The 25,411-nt window shown below is 48.0% G+C and overlaps 1 protein-coding gene across 6 annotated transcripts in view; it reads left to right on the forward strand.

Moving 5' to 3' along the window:
• The first annotated feature begins 355 nt into the window (after positions 1–355).
• Positions 356–25,411, forward strand: part of LOC135054475 (zinc finger protein ZFP2-like) — a 56,520-nt gene continuing 31,464 nt past the window's right edge. For 3 of the 6 annotated variants that reach the window (XM_063957573.1, XM_063957579.1, XM_063957576.1), the window contains exon 1: positions 356–984. The gene's annotated coding sequence lies outside the window, so the exon portion shown is untranslated. Of the gene's footprint in view, positions 985–13,525; positions 13,650–22,453; positions 22,528–25,411 lie in introns of those variants that run through there. The other 3 variants (XM_063957574.1, XM_063957575.1, XM_063957578.1) reach the window with 2 other exon arrangements.

A 25,411-nucleotide genomic window follows, 5' to 3' on the forward strand; every position in this document is an offset into this window, starting at 1 on the left:
GAGAGGGGGCGGCGGCCATTACCTGGAGGAGGAGGCGGCAGCAGAGGAGACTGAGATGTATACTGTGGGCGGAGCTGGAGGTAGTTGAGTGACGGGGCATTGCGGTCTATGAGAGGGAGAGAGGGCGGGGCAGGGTGTGACAGTGACTGGAAACTACGGCCTATGAGCAGAAGAGTGGGCGTGGCCGCAGCTAAAGGGCAGGAGAGTGATAGAATACAGAGGCCAATGTGCGGGATAATGGGCGGGGCAGGCGGTTGTCTCACGAGACACTGCGTCCTATGGGCAGTGAGCGGGCGGGGCTTGAGGTAATTTAGTGACGGAGCATTGCGGCCTATGAGAAGGAGAGAGGGCGGGGCTGGCTGTAACTGACTGGAAGCTGACGTGGCCTCGGTGACTAGGCAGGAGAGTGATAGGATACGGCAGCCAATAGGCGAGATAGTGGGCGGGGCAGTGTAATTCTGTGACGAACGATGCGTCCTATGGGCAGAGAGAAATGAGGAGGTAAATGAGTGACGGAGCATTGTAGCCTATGAGAGCGAGAGAGGGCGGGGCTGGCTGTAACTGACTGGAAGCTGCGACCTATGGGCAGGAGAGTGTTAGGATACGACGGCCAATGGGCAGGATAGTGGGAGGTAGATGCTAGATCCAAGGGGCGTAACGGACCTTTTACGACTCAAGGGGGAGGAGCCAGGCCAGCGGGATAGTTCCTCTACTATCCACGCCACCAACTATTACCTTTAGTAATTAGGTGGCGAGCGTACTTTTCGGGCACCCTGTTCGGCCGTAACTCCTCCCCCTGATCCACTTGAAACGTCAGAAGGTCCCTTCTCCCACTCCGATATAGAACCAACCGCAATGGTTCCCTGGCCGTGTAGTGACGTCAGGAGCGGCGGCCATTTTCCCCTGGTCTGAGCTCCGCCTTCCTTCTATCATTCCCACAAGGCAGCAGGAGCAGAGAGCAGCCATTGCTGTGTCTGGCAGCAGGTAATGATATTATTATTATTATTCTATAGGCTGAGCAGCTCTGGTGTCAGGTTCTGTACTACAGGGGGAGCAGCCTCTGGTGCCTTGTTATAGTGCAGCTGGAGCAGCCTCTGGTGCTGCATTATCCCTGTACAGGTGGCTGACACTCTAGTGTCCTATTACTGTAATACAGGTGGAGCAGACCCCGCCGTTACCGTAATACAGGTGTCGCAGACCCCGCCGTTACCGTAATACAGGTGGCGCAGACCCCGCCGTTACCGTAATACAGGTGGCGCAGACCCCACTGTTACCGTAATTCTATACACGGGACATTGCAGGTGTTGTGTCTTGTGGCATTGTGCTGTACAGAGGGAGCGGCCTGTTTTGTCATAGTGTACAGGAGGAGCAGCCTGTGTTGCAATAATATACATGGGTAGCTGCCTGTATTGTCATAATAGACAGGATGAACAGCCTGTGGCATCCTACTCTACAGGGGGAGCAGCCTGTGGTGTCCTGTTGTTGTTATTATCATTATTATTCTGGAGGATCAGCCTGTGGTGTCCTGTTATTATACAGGAGGAGCAGCATGTGGTGTCCTGTTATTATTATACAGGGGGAGCAGCCTGTGGTGTCCTGTTGTTGTTGTTGTTATTATTATTGTTATTATTATTATACAATAAGAGCAGCCTGTGGTGTCCTGTTATTATACAGGAGGAGCAGCATGTGGTGTCCTGTTATTATTAAAGAACAAATTCACTCTGCGCTTATTTGAATGATTAGAGCAGGGGTGTCAAAGACAAGGCCCACGGGCCAAATCCGGCCCGCCAGACCTCGTCTGATGGCCCGCGGTGCCGCCGCCATGAAACCCCCTTCTCCCGAGTGCCCAGCTCGGGGGGGGGGGGGGGGTTTCGTGGAATGACGCGATTGCGTCGTGACGTCACGGCGCAAACGCGTCATTCAACGAAACCCCGTCGGAGGAGGGAGAAGGGAGCCGCGCAGACGAGGAGGGAGAGGCGGCTGAAGAGCGGCGAGAACCGCTTCAAATGTAAGTCAGCCCCTCTCCCTTCCTCTCTTTCTCTCTCTCTCCCTCCTTCCACCACCTGCCGCAATGTGTAAAATGGGGACCTGTGCCTGCCACAATGTGTAAAATGGGGACCTGTGCCTGCCACAATGTGTAAAATGGGGACCTGTGCCTGCCACAATGTGTAAAATGGGGACCTGTACCTGCCGCTATGTGTAAAATGGGGACCTGTGCCTGCCACAATGTGTAAAATGGGGACCTGTGCCTGCCACAATGTGTAAAATGGGGACCTGTGCCTGCCACAATGTGTAAAATGGGGACCTGTACCTGCCGCTATGTGTAAAATGGGGACCTGTGCCTGCCGCAATGTGTAAAATGGGGACCTGTGCCTGCCGCAATGTGTAAAATGGGGACCTGTGCCTGCCACAATGTGTAAAATGGGGACCTGTGCCTGCCACAATGTGTAAAATGGGGACCTGTGCACTATAAAAGGGGGCACATGGCTGGGCACTATAAAAGGGGGCACATGGCTGGGCACATATAAGGCAGGTGGAGCGGTAAATTTTGGATAGACCTACAGATACAACCGGCCCTTTGATGGGGACCAAACTGCTGATGCGGCCCCCGATGAATTTGAGTTTGACACCCCTGGATTAGAGGATCAAATGAGATGAGTACAAACACGTCACAACATAGATTTATTTGGAGTTTGAGTATCAATAAATACTGAGCACTAGTTAGAGACATCTCTGTGGATCCTGTTATTATTATACAGGGGAAGCTTTATTATTCTTTTTTTTATTATTATACAGGGGGAGTAGCCTGTGGTCTGTTGTTGTTGTTATTATTATTATACAGGGGGAGTAGCCTGTGGTGTTCTGTTATTGTTGTTATTATTATTTTTATTATTATACAGGGGGAGTAGCCTGTGGTGTGCAGTTGTTGTTGTTGTTGTTGTTGTTATTTTTATTATTATACAGGGGGAGTAGCCTGTGGTGTGCAGTTATTGTTATTGTTGTTGTTATTCTTATTATTATACAGGGGAGCAGCCTGTTATGTATTATTATTATAATTTTTTTTTTTTTGCAGAGGGAGCAGCCTGTGGTGTCATGTTATTTTTACTATAAAGGGAGAGCAGAATGGGGTGTCCTGTTGTTATTAGGGGTGGTCTTCAGTATGCCGACTGACGGGATCCCGGCGCACAGTATACCGGCAAAGGGGCTCATTTGCGCTCGCCACCCTGATGGTAAACCGGTATGCTGGTCGCAGGGAGCCCGACCGCCGGCATATCGTAGTGAACCCGTTATTAGTATAATACTGGGGTAGCAGGTTTCTGTGTATGGCTATTATACAGGTAATGTTAGGTGCACGTACACTTCTATAAGGAGTTGTGTGATACTCCTAAGAATAAAAAAACTCAGGAAAGGGGAATAATAGCTCTCGTAACACTATAAATATTGAAATCCCTGAAAAGATTTTGCAACCAAATGAGTCAAAAGGCTCAAAAAGTATTTTTATTTTAAAAAAGAGATAGTAAGTAACACAGGGGCCTAATTCTGAGGTGATCGCAGCAGGACATTTGTTAGCAGTTGGGCAAAACCATGTGCACTGCAGGTGGGGCAGATGTAACATGTGCAGAGAGAGTTAGATTTGGGTGTGGTGTGTTCAATCTGCAATCTAAATTGCATTGTAAAAATAAAGCAGCCAGTATTTACATATATATATATATATATATATATATCCCATAAAGAAGGCGGCACTCAGAGACTTTGTTGAAATCACACAATTCTTTAGTGAAAACACTGCACGGTTACATCACATCAACGTTTCGGGGCGTGTAGCCCCTTCATCAGGATAACCCCACACCAACAAATAGGTATATATAGGTGCACTCACCCCTCCATGCTGTCCCCCACTGGCTGCCGCCGCCGCCGTGTCCCAGGCCCGGCGTCCGTCCGCCCGAGCAGAGCACTTCCGCCGGAAGTGACGTCACGGGTCCCGGTCACGTTGCCACGGCAACCTAACAAACAAAACATACAGTGTCTCTATGTGAGTAAAACGATCTGCGCCTCCACACTAGGTTAACCTGAAACTGAGTTTGGTGCTGTGTCTCATCTCCAGCCTTATGTACATAAAGTGCTAAGTGCATGTGTGCTTGTTCCAGACACAATACCGCCAGCGGTGTGAGCAATAAAAATAGAAAAACCCTTTACCATCGTGTCTATGGTCTATGGGGCCATGTTAACAGCACCTATAGCTTAAAAAAACATGACCTCCGGTGCTCCATCATTCCTCCTCTTACTCTACCTTAGAACGCCAGATGTTCTAGGCTGCTGTAAAAAAAATGTGAAAAAAATGTGATAAAGAAATATATAGAAGTCCCCTGTGCTAACATGGGACCAATTTCTCAGTTTCAGTGTGCCCCGTGTGAGTTATGATACAGATCGTCATCTCAAATACATCTATAGTCAGCAATCCCATGGTATGTCACCTTCAATTCCAATACATGATTCTGTGTATATATACATCTAAAAAACATCAAATATAGAATAAAAACTAGACAAGGAGCACATGTTAGCAGCAATATTCAATGGACCTCCCCCCGTTTAATCCTTCAAATTATCCAATGATTAACCACGATTAACCATGGATATTCATACATAAGTCGTCTGGTGTGTCCTATCAAACCAGACTATCCTTGGGAAACCACCTTTTACTCCAAGGTCTAAGTACAATGCACAGTTCCCACGTAGTTACTAAACACTTGTACAAAATTACAAAAAGTTCTCCAACATTGCTAAAAGATTATAACAGATTACAGGAATTTACAAACAAATTACTTACAAAAAATTACTCAGACCCAGAGACTCATTCAAACCCCTAGGTCTAATGGTATCAAGTCTGAAAATCCACCGGGACTCCAGCTGTAGCAATTTTAATGCTCTGTTACCCCCCCTGATGGATTCTGGCATCTGATCGATGATGCGGTATTTTAAGGTCGCCATACCATGTTTCATTTTTGCGAAATGACGCGCCACCGGCTGGTCACTGCTACCTGTGGCCAACGCCGCCCTGATGGCCTGTCTGTGTTGGGCCATCCTTATTTTGAATAAACATTCTGTTTTGCCCACGTAATATAGGCCACAAGGGCACATAATTACATAAATTACAAATTTTGAATTGCAAGATAACGGGTAATTGATGGTATATTTTTTAGCAGAATGTGGATGTACAATGCTAGCCCTCGGGGACATGTAACTGCAGGTGGTACAACCAATACATCTATAGCAGCCATTTAGTCTGCTCAGAAAATGTGCAGGAGTTGGTTTTTTAAATTTACTGAGGTCTGTTTTCACTACCAGGTCTTTAATGTTCCGACCCCTTCTATAGCTGGACATAATTTGTGTATTCTTCAGTATCTTAAGTTCAGGGTCTGTGGTGATGATGGGCCACAACGTCTTGGCCTTCCTATTAGTATACCGGCTGTTAGTATCATATGTGTTAACCCAGGGTAATTTATTCTGTTTCTTGCATGTCCTGGTTTTAGTGAGAAGGTCCCCTCTATCCTGAGCACACGCTTTTGCTCTAGCTTGTTTTCTCTATCGTCCTAGTGGATGCTGGGGTTCCTGAAAGGACCATGGGGAATAGCGGCTCCGCAGGAGACAGGGCACAAAAAGTAAAGCTTTTCCAGATCAGGTGGTGTGCACTGGCTCCTCCCCCTATGACCCTCCTCCAGACTCCAGTTAGATTTTTGTGCCCGGCCGAGAAGGGTGCAATCTAGGTGGCTCTCCTAAAGAGCTGCTTAGAAAAAGTTTAGCTAGGTTTTTTATTTTACAGTGATTCCTGCTGGCAACAGGATCACTGCAGCGAGGGACTGAGGGGAGAAGGAGTCAACTCACCTGCGTGCAGGATGGATTGGCTTCTTGGCTACTGGACATCAAGCTCCAGAGGGACGATCACAGGTACAGCCTGGATGGTCACCGGAGCCGCGCCGCCGGCCCCCTTGCAGATGCTGAAGTCAGAAGAGGTCCAGAATCGGCGGCTGAAGACTCCTGCAGTCTTCTAAAGGTAGCGCACAGCACTGCAGCTGTGCGCCATTTTCCTCTCAGCACACTTCACACGGCAGTCACTGAGGGTGCAGGGCGCTGGGAGGGGGGCGCCCTGGGAGGCAAATGTAACCTATATAAAGGCTAAAAATACCTCACATATAGCCCCCAGAGGCTATATGGAGATATTTAACCCCTGCCTGATTTCTCTAAATAGCGGGAGACGAGCCCGCCAGAAAAGGGGCGGGGCCTATCTCCTCAGCACACGGCGCCATTTCCTCTCACAGCTCCGCTGGTCAGGACGGCTCCCAAGTCTCTCCCCTGCACTGCACTACAGAAACAGGGTAAAACAGAGAGGGGGGGCAAATTTATGGCGATATTTTGATATAACAAAGCAGCTATAAGGGAGCACTTATTATAAGGCTATCCCTGATATATATATATATAGCGCTTTTGGTGTGTGCTGGCAAACTCTCCCTCTGTCTCCCCAAAGGGCTAGTGGGTCCTGTCTTCGTTAGGAGCTTTCCCTGTGTGTCTGCTGTGTGTCGGTACGTGTGTGTCGACATGTATGAGGACGATATTGGCGTGGAGGCGGAGCAATTGCCAAATATGAGGATGTCACCCCCTAGGGAGTCGACACCAGAATGGATGCCTTTATTTATGGAACTACGGGATAGTGTCAACACGCTAAAGCAGTCGTTTGACGACATGAGACGGCCGGACAATCAATTAGTGCCTGTCCAGGCGACTCAAACACCGTCAGGGGCTGTGAAACGCCCTTTGCCTCAGTCGGTCGACACAGACCCAGACACAGGCGATGACTCCAGTGGGGACGGTGACGAATCAACCGTATTTTCCAGTAGGGCCACACATTATATGATTTTGGCAATGAAGGAGGCGTTACATTTAGCTGATACTACAGGTACCACTAAACAGGGTATTATGTGGGGTGTGAAAAAACTACCTATAGTTTTTCCTGAATCAGAAGAATTAAATGACGTGTGTAATGAAGCGTGGGTTGCCCCTGATAAAAAGCTGATAATTTCAAAGAAATTATTGGCATTATACCCTTTCCCGCCAGAGGTTAGGGAGCGCTGGGAAACACCTCCTAGGGTGGACAAGGCGCTAACACGCTTATCTAAACAAGTGGCGTTACCCTCTCCTGAGACGGCCGCACTTAAAGATCCATCAGATAGGAGGATGGAAAATATCCAAAAAAGTATATACACACATGCAGGTGTTATACTACGACCAGCTATAGCGACTGCCTGGATGTGCAGTGCTGGGGTAGTTTGGTCAGAGTCCCTGATTGAAAATATTGATACCCTGGACAGGGACAATATTTTACTGTCGTTAGAACAAATAAAGGATGCATTTCTTTATATGCGTGATGCACAGAGGGATATCTGCACACTGGCATCACGGGTAAGTGCTATGTCCATTTCGGCCAGAAGAACTTTATGGACGCGACAGTGGACAGGCGATGCGGACTCAAAACGGCATATGGAAGTTTTGCAGTATAAAGGGGAGGAGTTATTTGGAGTCGGTCTATCAGATTTGGTGGCCACGGCTACAGCCGGGAAATCCACCTTTCTACCTCAAGTCACTCCCCAACAGAAAAAGGCACCGACCTTTCAACCGCAGCCCTTTCGTTCCTTTAAAAATAAGAGAGCAAAGGGCTATTCATATCTGCCACGAGGCAGAGGTCGAGGGAAGAGACAGCAACAGGCAGCTCCTTCCCAGGAACAGAAGCCCTCCCCGGCTTCTACAAAAGCCTCAGCATGACGCTGGGGCTTCTCAAGCGGACTCGGGGACGGTGGGGGGTCGTCTCAAAAATTACAGCGCGCAGTGGGCTCACTCGCAAGTAGATCCCTGGATCCTGCAGATAATATCTCAGGGGTACAGGTTGGAATTAGAGACAGATCCACCTCGCCGTTTCCTGAAGTCTGCTTTACCAACGTCCCCCTCCGAAAGGGAGACGGTTTTGGAAGCCATTCACAAGCTGTACTCTCAGCAGGTGATAGTCAAGGTACCTCTTCTACAACAAGGGAAGGGGTATTATTCCACTCTTTTTGTGGTACCGAAGCCGGATGGCTCGGTAAGGCCTATTCTAAATCTGAAGTCCTTGAACCTGTACATAAAGAAGTTCAAGTTGAAGATGGAGTCACTCAGAGCAGTGATAGCGAACCTGGAAGAGGGGGACTTTATGGTATCCTTGGACATCAAGGATGCGTATCTCCACGTTCCAATTTACCCCTCACACCAGGGGTACCTCAGGTTCGTTGTACAAAACTGTCACTATCAGTTTCAGACGCTGCCGTTCGGATTGTCCACGGCACCTCGGGTCTTTACAAAGGTAATGGCCGAGATGATGATTCTTCTTCGAAGAAAAGGCGTATTAATTATCCCATACTTGGACGATCTCCTAATAAGGGCAAGGTCCAGAGAACAGCTAGAGATGGGATTAGCACTGTCTCAAGAAGTGCTAAAACAGCACGGGTGGATTCTGAATATTCCAAAATCCCAGTTAATGCCGACAACTCGTCTGCTGTTCCTAGGGATGATTCTGGACACGGTTCAGAAAAAGGTTTTTCTCCCGGAGGAAAAAGCCAAGGAGTTATCCGAGCTTGTCAGGAACCTCCTAAAACCAGGAAAGGTGTCTGTACATCAATGCACAAGAGTCCTGGGAAAAATGGTGGCTTCTTACGAAGCAATTCCATTCGGCAGATTCCACGCAAGAATTTTCCAAAGGGATCTGTTGGACAAATGGTCAGGGTCGCATCTTCAGATGCACCTACGGATAACCCTGTCTCCAAGGACAAGGGTGTCTCTTCTGTGGTGGTTGCAGAGTCCTCATCTATTGGAGGGCCGCAGATTCGGCATACAGGATTGGATCCTGGTGACCACGGACGCCAGCCTGAGAGGCTGGGGAGCAGTCACACAAGGAAGAAACTTCCAGGGAGTATGGACGAGCCTGGAAACGTCTCTTCACATAAACATATTGGAACTAAGAGCAATATACAATGCTCTAAGCCAGGCAGAACCTCTGCTTCAAGGAAAACCGGTGTTGATCCAGTCGGACAACATCACGGCAGTCGCCCATGTGAACAGACAGGGCGGCACAAGAAGCAGGAGTGCAATGGCAGAAGCTGCAAGGATTCTTCGCTGGGCAGAGAATCATGTGATAGCACTGTCAGCAGTGTTCATCCCGGGAGTGGACAACTGGGAAGCAGACTTCCTCAGCAGACACGATCTTCACCCGGGAGAGTGGGGACTTCATCCAGAAGTCTTCCACATGCTGGTAACCCGTTGGGAAAGACCGATGGTGGACATGATGGCGTCTCGCCTCAACAAAAAACTGGACAGGTATTGCGCCAGGTCAAGAGATCCGCAGGCAATAGCTGTGGACGCGCTGGTAACGCCTTGGGTGTACCAGTCGGTGTATGTGTTTCCTCCTCTGCCTCTCATACCAAAAGTATTGAGAATTATACGGCAAAGAGGAGTGAGAACGATACTAGTGGTTCCGGATTGGCCAAGAAGGACTTGGTACCCGGAACTTCAAGAGATGATCACGGAAGATCCGTGGCCTCTACCTCTAAGGAGGGACTTGCTTCAGCAGGGTCCCTGTCTGTTTCAAGACTTACCGCGGCTGCGTTTGACGGCATGGCGGTTGAACGCCGGATCCTAAAGGAAAAAGGCATGCCGGAAGAGGTCATTCCTACTTTGATTAAAGCGAGGAAGGAAGTAACCGTGCAACATTATCACCGAATTTGGCGAAAATATGTTGCGTGGTGCGAAGATCGGAGTGCTCCGACGGAGGAATTTCAACTGGGTCGATTCCTACATTTCCTGCAATCAGGATTGTCTATGGGTCTCAAATTGGGATCTATTAAGGTTCAAATTTCGGCCCTGTCGATTTTCTTTCAAAAAGAATTGGCTTCAGTCCCTGAAGTCCAGACCTTTGTTAAGGGAGTGCTGCATATACAGCCGCCTGTGGTGCCTCCAGTGGCACCGTGGGATCTCAATGTGGTTTTGGAATTTCTAAAATCTCATTGGTTTGAACCACTAAAAAAGGTGGATTTGAAATATCTCACATGGAAAGTGACCATGCTTCTAGCCCTGGCTTCGGCCAGGAGAGTGTCAGAACTGGCAGCTTTATCTTACAAAAGCCCATATCTGATTTTCCATTCGGACAGGGCAGAACTGCGGACTCGTCCGCATTTTCTCCCTAAGGTGGTGTCAGCATTTCATCTGAACCAGCCTATTGTAGTGCCTGCGGCTACAAGTGACTTGGAGGACTCCAAGTTACTGGACGTTGTCAGAGCATTAAAAATATATATTGCAAGGACAGCTGGAGTCAGAAAATCTGACTCGTTGTTTATATTGTATGCACCCAACAAGATGGGTGCTCCTGCGTCTAAGCAGACGATTGCTCGTTGGATCTGTAGCACAATCCAACTTGCACATTCTGTGGCAGGCCTGCCACAGCCTAAATCTGTAAAGGCCCACTCCACAAGGAAGGTGGGCTCATCTTGGGCGGCTGCCCGAGGGGTCTCGGCATTACAACTCTGCCGAGCAGCTACGTGGTCAGGGGAGAACACGTTTGTAAAATTTTACAAATTTGATACTCTGGCTAGGGAGGACCTGGAGTTCTCTCATTCGGTGCTGCAGAGTCATCCGCACTCTCCCGCCCGTTTGGGAGCTTTGGTATAATCCCCATGGTCCTTTCAGGAACCCCAGCATCCACTAGGACGATAGAGAAAATAAGATTTTACTTACCGATAAATCTATTTCTCGGAGTCCGTAGTGGATGCTGGGCGCCCATCCCAAGTGCGGATTATCTGCAATAATTGTACATAGTTATTGTTAACTAATTCGGGTTATTGTTGAAGGAAGCCATCTTTCAGAGGCTCCGCTGTTATCATACTGTTAACTGGGTTTAGATCACAAGTTGTACGGTGTGATTGGTGTGGCTGGTATGAGTCTTACCCGGGATTCAAAATCCTCCCTTATTGTGTACGCTCGTCCGGGCACAGTACCTAACTGGAGTCTGGAGGAGGGTCATAGGGGGAGGAGCCAGTGCACACCACCTGATCTGTAAAAGCTTTACTTTTTGTGCCCTGTCTCCTGCGGAGCCGCTATTCCCCATGGTCCTTTCAGGAACCCCAGCATCCACTACGGACTCCGAGAAATAGATTTATCGGTAAGTAAAATCTTATTTTAATAAAGGTACCGGGTACCCCCTCTCCACAAACTTGGCTTCCATAATATCGAGTTGTTTCTCACGATTAGCGGCAGTGTTTGTAATCCTGCACACCCGTAGAAATTGGGAGTAGGGTAAACCGTGTACGGTAGGAGCAGGATGAAAACTCTTGTGGCTCAAAAGCATGTTTCTATCAGTGGGTTTGGAATATAGGTCTGTGTCAATCCTCCCTTCATTGATTCGGATAGAAATATCCAAAAAATCAATGTGGGTGTGACTGCATTGCATTGTGAGCTTAATGGTACTATCTGTGCTGTTGTGATTAGATATAATATCTAATAGAGACTGCTCATCCCCTTTCCAGAAGATGAGCAAGTCGTCTATATAACGGTAATACAGATAAATTTGCTCAGCCACATCCGGATTTTCAAAAAACAGTCCCCTCTCGGTTTCCCACATAAAGGTGTTTGCGAAGGCCGGCGCCACCGCAGACCCCATCGCACAACCCGTTATCTGCCTGAAGAATTTGTCCTCAAACAGAAAATAGTTGTGCGTGAGGGTGAACTCCAGTAGTTCAATGAAAAGGTCCACATCTGGGCCTGTGTATGTTGTATTACCTGTGATTAACCTTCTTACCGCCTGTAGCCCTCCTGCATGCGGAATGCATGTGTACAGGCTGGTTACATCAATAGTGGCCATCAGTAAATTAGATGGTACCTGATCAATGTGTAGAAATTTCTCCAACAACACGTTGGAGTCTTTTAAGTGTGTAAACGTTTGCTGGATGCATGGTTGCAAATAGGAATCAAGAAAGATAGCCAGTGGTTCACACAGAGACCCCCGGGCTGACACAATCGGTCTCCCAGGCGGTCTCTGTGCGTGCTTGTGTATTTTCGGGAGTGTGTAAAACACCGGTACCACCGGGTGTGTGTTTAATAATTTCTGAAACATATTCTTAGATAACACCCCCTGTTCACATGCTCTTTTCAGAATACCGGTCAAATGCTCCACATAGACACCCGTAGGGTCTCTCTCTAGCAAACAGTAGGTCTCTGTATCATTCAGTAAACGGTAACATTCAGCAATATAATCACTGGTATTAAGAATGACTATAGAACCCCCTTTATCCGCCCCCCTTATAATAATATCTTGTCTCTTACTCAGGGCCTTTAAGGCCACTTGCTCTTCCCTCGACAGATTACTATATACCAGGGGACTAGGATTACTGCCGGCTGCCTCTAATAGCCTGCTGAAAGTTTTCACCGATGGATTATTTGAAACCGGGTCAAATTTAGATGAGGGACCCAATTTTAACACTCTAGCAGGAACATCACTCATACTTGGTGGACTAGAGTCTTTAGAAAAATGTTCTTTAAGTTTTAAAGTGCGGTGCAGTCTAAATGAGTCAAGTTTCCATTGGAACCTATTAGGTCTGTTGGTAGGGACAAACGTTAGGCCTTTCTCCAATACGCTTACCTCTGCAGGTGACAGCAGGCTCGAGGACAAATTAAAGATCAAGTCTTTTTTGCCCTGGGTGGGCGACCTCTTCGTTTGCCTTCTTGTTTGTCCCCCCCGTCTGGTGGGTCTCCTTCTCGGGCCGCTGGAATAGCCCGAGTCCTGACCCCTAAAGGGGTTACCTCCAATGGCCCTTGTCTTCTTGGTCTGGCTTGATCATCCGAATCACTCGCTGATGTCGTACCACTGCGTGTGAATGGTCTCCTGCGTCGGAACCTGGGTACATTGTACGCAGGTCCATGATTGCCCATATTGCCCAACCAGGGATATACCCGATGTTGGGCATAGTCCTGTTGGACCTTGAGCAATTTCTCCCGTTTAAATTTCAGCAGATCGCTGTGGTACTTCTCCACTTGCTCAGCTAATGTGGACATTTTAACTGCTTCCGCTGCAAGAAGCTCATGATGTTCCACTTCATACTGCTTAATCTTTTCCATAGTCACATTATGTTCCCGAGTTGTTTCCTCTATGACCAATAAAAGAAGGTCCATGGAACATTTATTCAGCACTGCTATCCATCTTTTGCAGAAACTGATAACTGCTGTTATGCTGTTAACATGGCCCCATAGACCATAGACACGATGGTAAAGGGTTTTTCTATTTTTATTGCTCACACCGCTGGCGGTATTGTGTCTGGAACAAGCACACATGCACTTAGCACTTTATGTACATAAGGCTGGAGATGAGACACAGCACCAAACTCAGTTTCAGGTTAACCTAGTGTGGAGGCGCAGATCGTTTTACTCACATAGAGACACTGTATGTTTTGTTTGTTAGGTTGCCGCGGCAACGTGACCGGGACCCGTGACGTCACTTCCGGCGGAAGTGCTCTGCTCGGGCGGACGGACGCCGGGCCTGGGACACGGCGGCGGCGGCAGCCAGTGGGGGACAGCATGGAGGGGTGAGTGCACCTATATATACCTGTTGTTTGTTGGTGTGGGGTTATCCTGATGAAGGGGCTACACGCCCCGAAACGTTGATGTGATGTAACCGTGCAGTGTTTTCACTAAAGAATTGTGTGATTTCAACAAAGTCTCTGAGTGCCGCCTTCTTTATGGGATATGGATGGAGGTGATACCTCAAAGGATGGCACCTGAGCGAGTAAGCCTGCAGAAGCCTTCGGAGTGCCGGCCAATATAAGTATATATATATATATATATATATATATATATATATATATATATATATATATATATATATATATATATATATATATTAGAGGACACATGCGCCCAAATGTGTTTTAAATATATAAAAAAGGTGAAAAAGCCGGTGTATGGGATAAGATGTGACTGGATCACTTACCTGGTCTAGGTAGACATTGATCTGTCAGCCATCATTTGGGATTCAGTACTTGAAAATAAAGTCAGAGAACACCTGATCGGACGCAGCGGCCCCAGCCTCCTGATGGAGAACGCAGCAGCACCCCTGAAATGAGTCCTGGCTACAGGAGTCTCCGGATGGTGGACCTTTATTCCCTGGGATCGCTGTACTTTCCAAAGCAAGCTCACTTATTTTCACGTGTCCGATCAGGTGTTCTTTGACTGGCCATGAAGGGGCTGCTGTGTCTTCCAGGGGCACTCTATCCAACAAGGGGCTGCTACACTGACGGACGAAACGCGTTGGGACATCTTGCTGATTCCTCCTATATGGGACGCTTTGCTGATACCTCCTATATGGGACGCTTTGCCGATACCTCCTATATGGGACGCTTTGCCGATACCTCCTATATGGGACGCTTTGCTGATACCTCCTATATGGGACGCTTTGCCGATACCTCCTATATGGGATGCTTTGCCGATACCTCCTATATGGGACGCTTTGCCGATACCTCCTATATGGGACGCTTTGCCGATACCTCCTATATGGGACGCTTTGCCGATACCTCCTATATGGGACGCTTTGCCGATACCTCCTATATGGGACGCTTTGCCGATACCTCCTATATGGGACGCTTTGCCGATACCTCCTATATGGGACGCTTTTGCCGATACCTCCTATATGGGACGCTTTTGCCGATACCTCCTATATGGGACGCTTTGCTGATACCTCTCACATGGACAGATAAGCTCTATATGTTTTTAATTCTTGTACGTGTGTCATTCAGACATTTCTATGTTATTTTATTACATTTATGTCTTTTTTTAAATGTATCTACTGCTGAGGCTGCCAATTGATTATAAATGGGAATATGCCAGTTCCCTAAACATGCCGTTCACATCCAGACAGTGATAAATAAGTTGTCTATGAATGGTACACACTAGGTTTTGCTGTTTCTTTATTTTCATGTACTGAATCCCAAATGATGGCTGACAGATCAATGTCTACCTAGACCAGGTAAGTGATCCAGTCACATCTTATCATCCCATACACCGGCTTTTTCACCTTTTCTATATATGTAAAACACATTTGGGCGCTTGTGTCCTCTATTTCCTATTTCTCTGACGTCCTAAGTGGATGCTGGGACTCCGCAAAGACCATGGGGAATAGCGGCTCCGCAGGAGACTGGGCACAACTAAAGAGAGCTTTAGGACTACCTGGTGTGCACTGGCTCCTCCTCCTATGACCCTCCACCAGACCTCAGTTAGATTTTTGTGCCCGGCTGAGCTGGATGCACACTAGGGGACTCTCCTGAGCCTGCTAGAAAGAAAGTTAGAATTAGGTTTTTTATTTTCAGTGAGATCTGCTGGCAACCGACTCACTGCAACGAGGGACTAAGGAGAGAAGAAGCGAACCTACCTGCTTGCAGCTAGCTTGGGCTTCTTAGGCTGCTGGACACCATTGGCTCCAGAGGGACCGCGAACACAGGGCCCGACCTCGATTGTCCGGTCCTGGAGCCGCGCCGCCGTCCCCCTTACAGAGCCAGAAGCAAGAAGGTCCGGAAAATCGGCGGCTGAAGACTTCTGTCTTCTCCAAGGTAGCGCACAGCACTGCAGCTGTGCGCCATTGCTCCTTATGCACACCACACACTGCGGTCACTGATGGGTGCAGGGCGCTGGGGGGGGGGCGCCCTGAGCAGCAATAAGACACCTTGGCTGGTAAATATACACCATATATAGTCCAAAAGGCTATATAGGTGTAAATTAACCCCTGCCAGATTTCCAGAAAAAGCGGGAGAAAAAACGCTGAAAAGGGGGCGGGGCTTCTCCCTCAGCACACTGGCGCCATTTTTCCCTCACAGCTCCGCTGGAAGGATCGCTCCCTGGCTCTCCCCTGCAGTCCTGCATACAATAGAGTAAAAAAGAGAGGGGGAGCACTAAATTTAGGCGCAATATAAATATATTAAGCAGCTATAGGGGAAAACACTCTTAGTGATATCCCAGTGTATATAGCGCTCTGGGGTGTGCTGACATACTCTCTCTCTGTCTCCCCAAAGGGCTTTGTGGGGTCCTGTCCTCTATCAGAGCATTCCCTGTGTGTGTGCTGTGTGTCGGTACGGCTGTGTCGACATGTATGATGAGGAAAATTATGTGGAGGCGGAGCAAGTGCCGGTAACTGTGATGTCACCCCCTGCGGGGCCGACACCTGAGTGGATGGATTTATGGAAGGAATTACGTGATAGTGTCGACTCCCTACATAAAAGGTTTGACGACATGCCAAATATGGGACAGTCGGCTTCTCAGCCTGTGCCTGCCCAGGCGTCTCGAAAGCTATCAGGGGCTCTAAAACGCCCGCTACCTCAGATGTCGACACGGATGCTGACTCCAGTTTCGACGATGATAAGACTAATGTAACTTCCAATAGGGCCACACGTTACATGATTGAGGCAATGAAAAATGTGTTGCACATTACTGATACTACCCCGGGTACCACAAAAAAGGGTATTATGTTTGGGGAGAAAAAACTTCCAGTAGTTTTTCCCTCATCTGAGGAATTAAACGAAGTGTGTGAGGAAGCGTGGGCTTCACCCGATAAGAAATTGGTAATTTCTAAAAGGTTACTAATGACGTACTGACGTACCCTTTCCCGCCAGAGGATAGGTCACGTTGGGAAACACCCCCTAGGGTAGATAAAGCGCTCACACGCTTGTCAAAGAAGGTGGCACTACCGTCTCCGGATACGGCCGCCCTAAAGGAGCCTGCTGATAGGAAGCAGGAGGCGATCCTGAAATCTGTATATACCTATACTGGTATTATACTGAGACCAGCTATTGCTTCAGCATGGATGTGCAGTGCTGCTGCTGCATGGTCCGATTCCCTATCGGAAAATATTGATACCCTAGACAGGGACACTATTTTGCTAACCATAGAGCATATAAAAGACTCTGTCTTGTACATGAGAGATGCACAGAGGGATATTTGCCGGCTGGCATAAAAAATTAGTGCAATGTCCATTTCTGCCAGGAGGGGTTTATGGACTCGGCAGTGGACAGGGGATGCAGATTCTAAAAGGCACATGGAAGTTCTGCCTTATAAGGGTGAGGAGTTATTCGGGGATGGTCTTTCGGACCTTGTTTCCACAGCAACAGCTGGGAAGTCAGCATTTTTACCCCAGGTTCCCTCACAACCAAAGAAAGCACTGTATTATCAGGTACAGTCCTTTCGGCCCCATAAGGGCAAGCGGGTTAGAGGCGCGTCCTTTCTGCCCAAAGGCAGAGGTAGGGGGAAAAAGCTGCAACATACAGCCAGTTCCCAGGAGCAAAAGTCCTCCCCCGCTTCCGCTAAGTCCACCGCATGACGATGGGGGCCCGTCTCAAAAACTTCAGCTATGAGTGGGCTCGCTCACAGGTGGACCTCTGGATCCTTCAGGTAGGATCTCAGGGGTACAAGCTGGAATTCGAGACATCTCCCCCCCCCCACCGTTTCTTCAAATCTGCCTTGCCAACAACTCCCTCAGGCAGGGAAGCAGTGTTACAGGCAATACACAAGCTGTATTCCCAGCAGGTGATAGTCAAGGTGCCCCTCCTTCAGCAAGGACGGGGTTACTATTCCACAATGTTTGTGGTACCGAAACCGGACGGTTCGGTGAGACCCATTCGGTGAAACCCATTTTAAAATTGAAATCCTTGAACACATATATAAAAAAATTCAAGTTCAAGATGGAATCGCTCAGGGCGGTTATTGCAAGCCTGGAAGAGGGGGATTACATGGTATCACTGGACATCAAGGATGCTTACCTGCATGTCCCCATTTACCATCCTCACCAGGAGTACCTCAGATTTGTGGTACAGGATTCACATTACCAATTCCAGACGTTGCCGTTCGGTCTGTCCACGGCACCGAGGGTATTTACCAAGGTAATGGCCGAAATGATGATACTCCTTTGGAGGAAGGGAGTTTTAATTATCCCGTACTTGGACGATCTCCTGATAAGGGCGAGGTCCACGGAGCAGTTGTTGGTCGGGGTAGCACTATCTCAGGAGGTGCTACAACAGCACGGTTGGATTCTAAATATTTCAAAGTCACAGCTGGTTCCTACGACTCGTCTACTGTTCCTGGGGATGGTTCTGGACACAGACCAGAAAAAAATGTTTCTCCCGGAGGAGAAAGCCAAGGAGCTGTCATCTCTAGTCAGAGGCCTCCTGAAACCAAAACAGGTGTCGGTGCATCACTGCACGCGAGTCCTGGGAAAGATGGTAGCTTCCTACGAAGCAATTCCATTCGGCAGGTTCCATGCAAGAACTTTTCAGTGGGACCTGTTGGACAAGTGGTCCGGATCGCATCTTCAGATGCATCTGTTGATAACCCTGTCTCCAAGGACCAGGGTGTCTCTGCTGTGGTGGCTGCAGAGTGCCCATCTTCAAGAGGGCCGCAGATTCGGCATACAGGACTGGGTCCTGGTGACCACGGATGCCAGCCTTCGAGGCTGGCGGGCAGTCACACAGGGAAGAAATTTCCAAGGGCTATGGTCAAGTCAGGAGACTTCCCTACACATAAATATTCTGGAACTAAGGGCCATTTACAATGCCTTAAGTCAAGCAAGACCCCTGCTTCAGGGCCAGCCGGTACTGATTCAGTCAGACAACATCACGGCGGTCGCTCATGTAAACCGACCGGGCGGCACGAGAAGCAGGATGGCGATAGCAGAAGCCACAAGGATTCTCCGTTGGGCGGAAAACCACGTGTTAGCACTGTCAGCAGTGTTCATTCCGGGAGTGGACAACTGGGAAGCAGACTTCCTCAGCAGGAACGACCTCCACCCGGGAGAGTGGGGACTTCATCCAGAAGTCTTCCAAATGATTGTAAATCGTTGGGAAAGGCCACAGGTGGACAAGATGGCTTCCCGCCTCAACAAAAAGCTAAAAAGATATTGCGCCAGGTCAAGTGACCCTCAGGCGATAGCTGTGGACGCTCTAGTGACACCGTGGGTGTACCAGTCGGTTTATTTGTTCCCTCCTCTGCCTCTCATACCCAAGGTGCTTAGAATAATACGAAGGAGAGGAGTAAGAACTATTCTCGTGGTTCCGGATTGGCCAAGAAGGGCTTGGTACCCAGAACTTCAAGAGATGGTATCAGAGGACCCATGGCCTCTGCCGCTCAGACAGGACCTGCTGCAGCAGGGGCCCTGTCTGTTCCAAGACTTACCGCCGCTGCGTTTGACGGCATGGCGGTTGAACACCGGATCCTAAAGGAAAAGGGCATTCCAGAGGAAGTCATTCCTACGCTGATTAAAGCTAGAAAAGATGTTACAGCAAAACATTATCACTGCATATGGCGAAAATATGTTGCCTGGTGTGAGGCCAGGAAGGCCCCAATGGAGGAATTTCAGATGGGCCGTTTTCTGCACTTCCTACAGTCAGGAGTGACTATGGGCCTAAAATTGGGTTCCATTAAGGTCCAGATTTCGGCTCTGTCGATTTTCTTCCAGAAAGAACTGGCTTCACTGCTTGAAGTTCAGACTTTTGTTAAGGGAGTGCTGCATATTCAGCCCCCTTTTGTGCCCCCAGTGGCACCTTGGGATCTCAACGTGGTGTTGAGTTTCCTAAAATCACATTGGTTCGAGCCACTTAAGACCGTGGATTTGAAATATCTCACGTGGAAGGTGGTCATGTTGTTGACCTTGGCTTCGGCCAGGCATGTGTCAGAATTGGTGGCTTTGTCATGTAAAAGCCCTTATCTGATTTTCCATATGGATAGGGTAGAATTGAGGACTCGTCCCCAGTTTCTCCCTAAGGTGGTATCTGCGTTTCACGTGAACCAACCTATTGTGGTGCCTGTGGCTACTAGGGACTTGGAGGACTCCAAGTTACTGGACGTAGTCAGGGCCTTGAAAATATATGTTTCCAGGACGGCTGGAGTCAGAAAAACATGACTCGCTATTTATCCTGTATGCACCCAAAAAGATGGTTGCTCCTGCTTCAAAGCAGACTATTGCTCGCTGGATATGTAACACAATTCAGTTGGCGCATTCTGCGGCTGGACTGCCGCATCCTAAATCTGTGAAAGCCCATTCCACGAGGAAGGTGGGCTCTTCTTGGGCGACTGCCCGAGGGGTCTCGGCGTTGCAACTTTGCCGAGCAGCTACTTGGTTGGGGTCAAATATGTTTGCAAGATTCTACAAGTTTGACACCCTGGCTGAGGAGGACCTAGAGTTCGCTCATTCGGTGCTGCAGAGTCATCCGCACTCTCCCGCCCGTTTGGGAGCTTTGGTATAATCCCCATGGTCCTTACGGAGTCCCAGCATCCACTTAGGACGTCAGAGAAAATAAGATTTTACTCACCGGTAAGTCTATTTCTCGGGTATAGTATAATGAGTTGTACGGTGTGATTGGTGTGGCTGGTATGAGTCTTACCCGGGATTCAAAATCATTTCCTTATTGTGTCAGCTCTTCCGGGCACAGTATCCTAACTGAGGTCTGGAGGAGGGTCATAGTGGGAGGAGCCAGTGCACACCAGGTAGTCCTAAAGCTTTCTTTAGTTTGGGTCCAGTCTCCTGCGGAGCCGCTATTCCCCATGGTCCTTACGGAGTCCCAGCATCCACTACGGACTACGAGAAATAGATTTACCGGTGAGTAAAATCTCATTATCCACTGCATGTGTCTAACAAACACAGTTTTCTGTTTCACAAGCTGCCACTCATGTAAACTATGAGGAGTGTTAGATTTTAGCTTTAGGTGTATACACGTGTTAATTAAAGTCTAGTACCACGAATAGTACCCTAGCGCCGGTTCCTCTGCTTCTCTCTCTCTCTCTCTCTCTCTCTCTCTCTCTCTCTCTCTCTCTCTCTCTCTCTCTCTCTCTCTCTGTATATGTATATATATCTATATGTATATATATCTATATATATATATATATATATATATATATAAAATAAAAAAGGGGGTAGTTGCAACTACCATAAATCACTGTGGCATAATGCTTATAAATCCACCGTGTACCCAATCTGTGATGGTGCTGGAGAGTGTGGCTTGTGTGCCAGCTGAATGTCCACAGGGATCCCGCAGCCGAAGGTCTCCTCACACTCTCTGGGGCGTACGTAGCCCGCTGCAAATTCAGAAGTAGGGGAGCAGGTGTGTTAGCCGGCTAGATGCAGCCGCGAGGGACCCGCTGTATATAGATCATCTCTTTCTCTCCTTAGACATGCACCGTCCACAGGTAATTGGAGAGAGAGAGGCTGATATAAATTGTCGGCTTGCTGCAGCCGCACGGATACCGCTGTGGATAAAACACCTCTCTATGGCCCTCATTCCGAGTTGATCGGTCGCAAGGCGAATTTAGCAGAGTTACACACGCTAAGCCTACGCCTACTGGGAGTGTATCTTAGCTTCTTAAAATTGCGACCGATGTATTCGCAATATTGCGATTACAAACTACTTAGCAGTTTCTGAGTAACTTCAACCTTACTCTGCCTGTGCTATCAGTTCAGTGCTTCTCGTTCCTGGTTTGACGTCACAAACACACCCAGCGTTCGCCCAGACACTCCCCCGTTTCTCCGGCCACTCCTGCGTTTTTTCCGGAAACGGTAGCGTTTTCATCCACACGCCCATAAAACGCCGTGTTTCCGCCCAGTAACACCCATTTCCTGTCAATCACATTACGATCGCCGGAGCGATGAAAAAGCCGTGAGTAAAAATACTATCTTCATAGCAAAGATACTTGGCGCAGTCGCAGTGCGAAAATTGCGCATGTGCACTAAGCGGAATTTCACTGCGATGCGATGAAAAATACAGAGCGAACAACTCGGAATGAGGGCCCATAGACGTGCACCGTCCGCAGGTAATTGGAGAGAGAGAGGCTGATATAAATTGTCTTCTTGCTGCAGCCGCATGGATACCGCTGTGGATAAAACACCTCTCTATAGACGTGCACCGTCCGCAGGTAATTGGTGGGAGAGAGGTTGATATAAATTGTCGGCTTGCTGCAGCTGCGAGGGACCCGCTGTATATAGATCATCTCTTTCTCTCCTTAGACATGCACCGTCCGCAGGTAATTGGAGGGAGAGAGGCTGATATAAATTGTCGGCTTGCTGCAGCCGCACGGATACCGCTGTGGATAAAACACCTCTCTATAGACGTGCACCATCCGCAGGTAATTGGAGGGAGAGAGGCTGATATAAATTGTCGGCTTGCTGCAGCCGCATGTATACCGCTGTGGATAAAACACCTCTCTATAGACGTGCACTGTCCGCAGGTAATTGGTGGGAGAGAGGTTGATATAAATTGTCGGCTTGCTGCAGCTGCGAGCGACCCGCTGTATATAGATCATCTCTTTCTCTCCTTAGACATGCACCGTCCACAGGTAATTGGAGGGAGAGAGGCTGATATAAATTGTCGGCTTGCTGCAGCCGCACGGATACCGCTGTGGATAAAACACCTCTCTATAGACGTGCACCGTCCGCAGGTAATTGGAGGGAGAGGGGCTGATATAAATTGTCGGCTTGCTGCAGCCGCACGGATACCACTGTGGATAAAACACCTCTCTATAGACGTGCACCGTCTGCAGGTAATTGGAGGGAGAGACGCTGATATAAATACGGATACGGCTGTGGATAAAACACCTCTCTATAGACGTGCACCATCCGCAGGTAATTGGAGGGAGAGAGGCTGATATAAATTGTCGGCTTGCTGCAGCCGCACGGATACCGCTGTGGATAAAACACCTCTCTATAGACGTGCACCATCCGCAGGTAATTGGTGGGAGAGAGGCTGATATAAATTGTCGGCTTGCTGTAGCCGCACGGATACCGCTGTGGATAAAACACCTCTCTATGGACGTGTGCCGTCCGCTGATAAATCAGAAGGAGAGAGGTAATTGTAGATGATGCCAAAATCGTGTAATCAGTCCAGTGGATAAGGGGAGGAGCCCTTTTTTCTTTTTCATACTGTGACCAATCATTCAATCTATTTAACAGTTTATATGTTTATTCATTTGCTTTATAGTGCATTCATATGAATTTTCTATATTGTTATATCGTGACCTTCTAGTGGAAATAGGGACAGCATACAGTGTTTTTTTTTATATATTTATATTTATATATATATATATATATATATATATATATATATATATATATATATATATACATACATACATACATACATACATACATACATACATACATACATTTTGAATTGCCTTTTGACTCCTTTGGTAGTAAAATCTTTTTCAGGGATTTCAATGTTTATAGTTTTAAGAGCGCTTCTATTATTCCCCTTTCTATTATTATACAGGGACAGCAGCTTGTGGTGTCCTGGTATTTTTATTATTATTATACATTGGGAGTGGTGGTGATATCACAGTGATTTTACTTATATCTATAGTAGTAATACAGGGACATGACTGGATGAAGTGAGGGGGATCTGGGAGCATCATAGTGACATCACTTAGATCTATAATTATAATAATAATAATTCAGGGACATGACTGGGGAGGTGAGGGGATCTGGGAGCATCACAGTGATATCACTTATATCTATAGTAATAATACAGGGACATGACTGGGGAGGTAAGGAGGTCTGGGAGAGTCACAGTGACATTACATATATATAGAGATTATACAGGGACATGACTGGGGAGGTGAGGGTATCTGGGAGCGTCACAGTGAGATCACTTATACCTCTAGTAATAAAACAGGGCCATGATTGGTGAGGTGAGGGGATCTGGAAGTGTCACAGTGACATCAGCTATATCTATAATAATACAGGGACATGACTGGGGAGGTGAGGGGATCTGGGAATCTCACAGTGACATCACTTATATTTCTAGTAATAATACAAGGACATGACTGGGGAGGTGAGGGGATCTGGGAGTGTCACAGTGACTCACTTATATCTATACTAATAATACAGGGACATGACTTGGGAGGTGAGGGGATCTGGGAGCATCACTGTGACATCACTAATAACTATAGTAATAATACAAGGACATGACTGGGGAGGTAAGGGGATCTGGGAGCGTCACAGTGAGATCACTTATATCTAGTAATAATACAGGGGCATTACTGGGGAGGTAAGGGGATCTGGGAGCGTCACAGTGAGATCACTTATATCTCTAGTAATAATGCAGGGGCATTACTGGGGAGGTGAGGGGATCTGGGAGCGTCACAGTGAGATCACTTATATCTCTAGTAATAATACAGGGACATGACTGGGAAGGTGAGGGGATATGGGAATATCACAGTGACTCACTTGTATCTATACTAATAATACAGGGACATGACTGGGGAGTTGAGGGGATCGGGGAGCATCACAGTTACATAACTTATCTGTAGTAATAATACAGGGATAGTGTTCACTCTAGAAATAATGTTAGGCAGGACCCTGGACTGTGGTGGCATATGTGTGGGCGCACGGCAAAGCCACGCACGCATCTGAAAAGGGTTTGTGACTATGTAAAATGGGGTTTGTGGCCATAACACATAATTTCTCTATCGTCCTAGTGGATGCTGGGGTTCCTGAAAGGACCATGGGGAATAGCGGCTCCGCAGGAGACAGGGCACAAAAAGTAAAGCTTTAGGATCAGGTGGTGTGCACTGGCTCCTCCCCCTATGACCCTCCTCCAAGCCTCAGTTAGGTTTTTGTGCCCGGCCGAGAAGGGTGCAATCTAGGTGGCTCTCCTAAAGAGCTGCTTAGAAAAGTTTAGTTTAGGTTTTTTATTTTACAGTGAGTCCTGCTGGCAACAGGATCACTGCATCGAAGAATCGGCGGCAGAAGACTCCTCAGTCTTCTTAAGACCTCACATATAGCCTCCGGGGCTATATGGAGATATTTAACCCCTGCCAGAATCCATTTTTAAGCGGGAGACGAGCCCGCCGAAAAGGGGGCGGGGCCTATCTCCTCAGCACACAGCGCCATTTCCTCACACAGTTCCGCTGGTCAGGAAGGCTCCCAGGCTCTCCCCTGCACTGCACTACAGAAACAGGGTTAAATCAAGAGAGGGGGGGGCAAAATTTGGCGAAATTGTGATTTTATAAAAGCAGCTATAAGGGAGCACTTATTATAAGGCTATCCCTGTAAAATATAGCGCTTTGGTGTGTGCTGGCAAACTCTCCCTCTGTCTCCCCAAAGGGCTAGTGGGGTCCTGTCCTCTATCAGAGCATTTCCTGTGTGTGTGTGTGCTATATGTCGGTACGTGTGTGTCGACATGTATGAGGACGATGTTGGTGAGGAGGCGGAGCAAATTGCCTGTAATGGTGATGTCACTCTCTAGGGAGTCGACACCGGAATGGATGGCTTATTTAAGGGATTACGTGATAATGTCAACACGCTGCAAGGTCGGTTGGCGAC

Source organism: Pseudophryne corroboree, chromosome 3 (genome assembly GCF_028390025.1).
Source record: "Pseudophryne corroboree isolate aPseCor3 chromosome 3, aPseCor3.hap2, whole genome shotgun sequence".
In the NCBI taxonomy this organism is placed as follows: Eukaryota; Metazoa; Chordata; class Amphibia; order Anura; family Myobatrachidae; genus Pseudophryne; species Pseudophryne corroboree.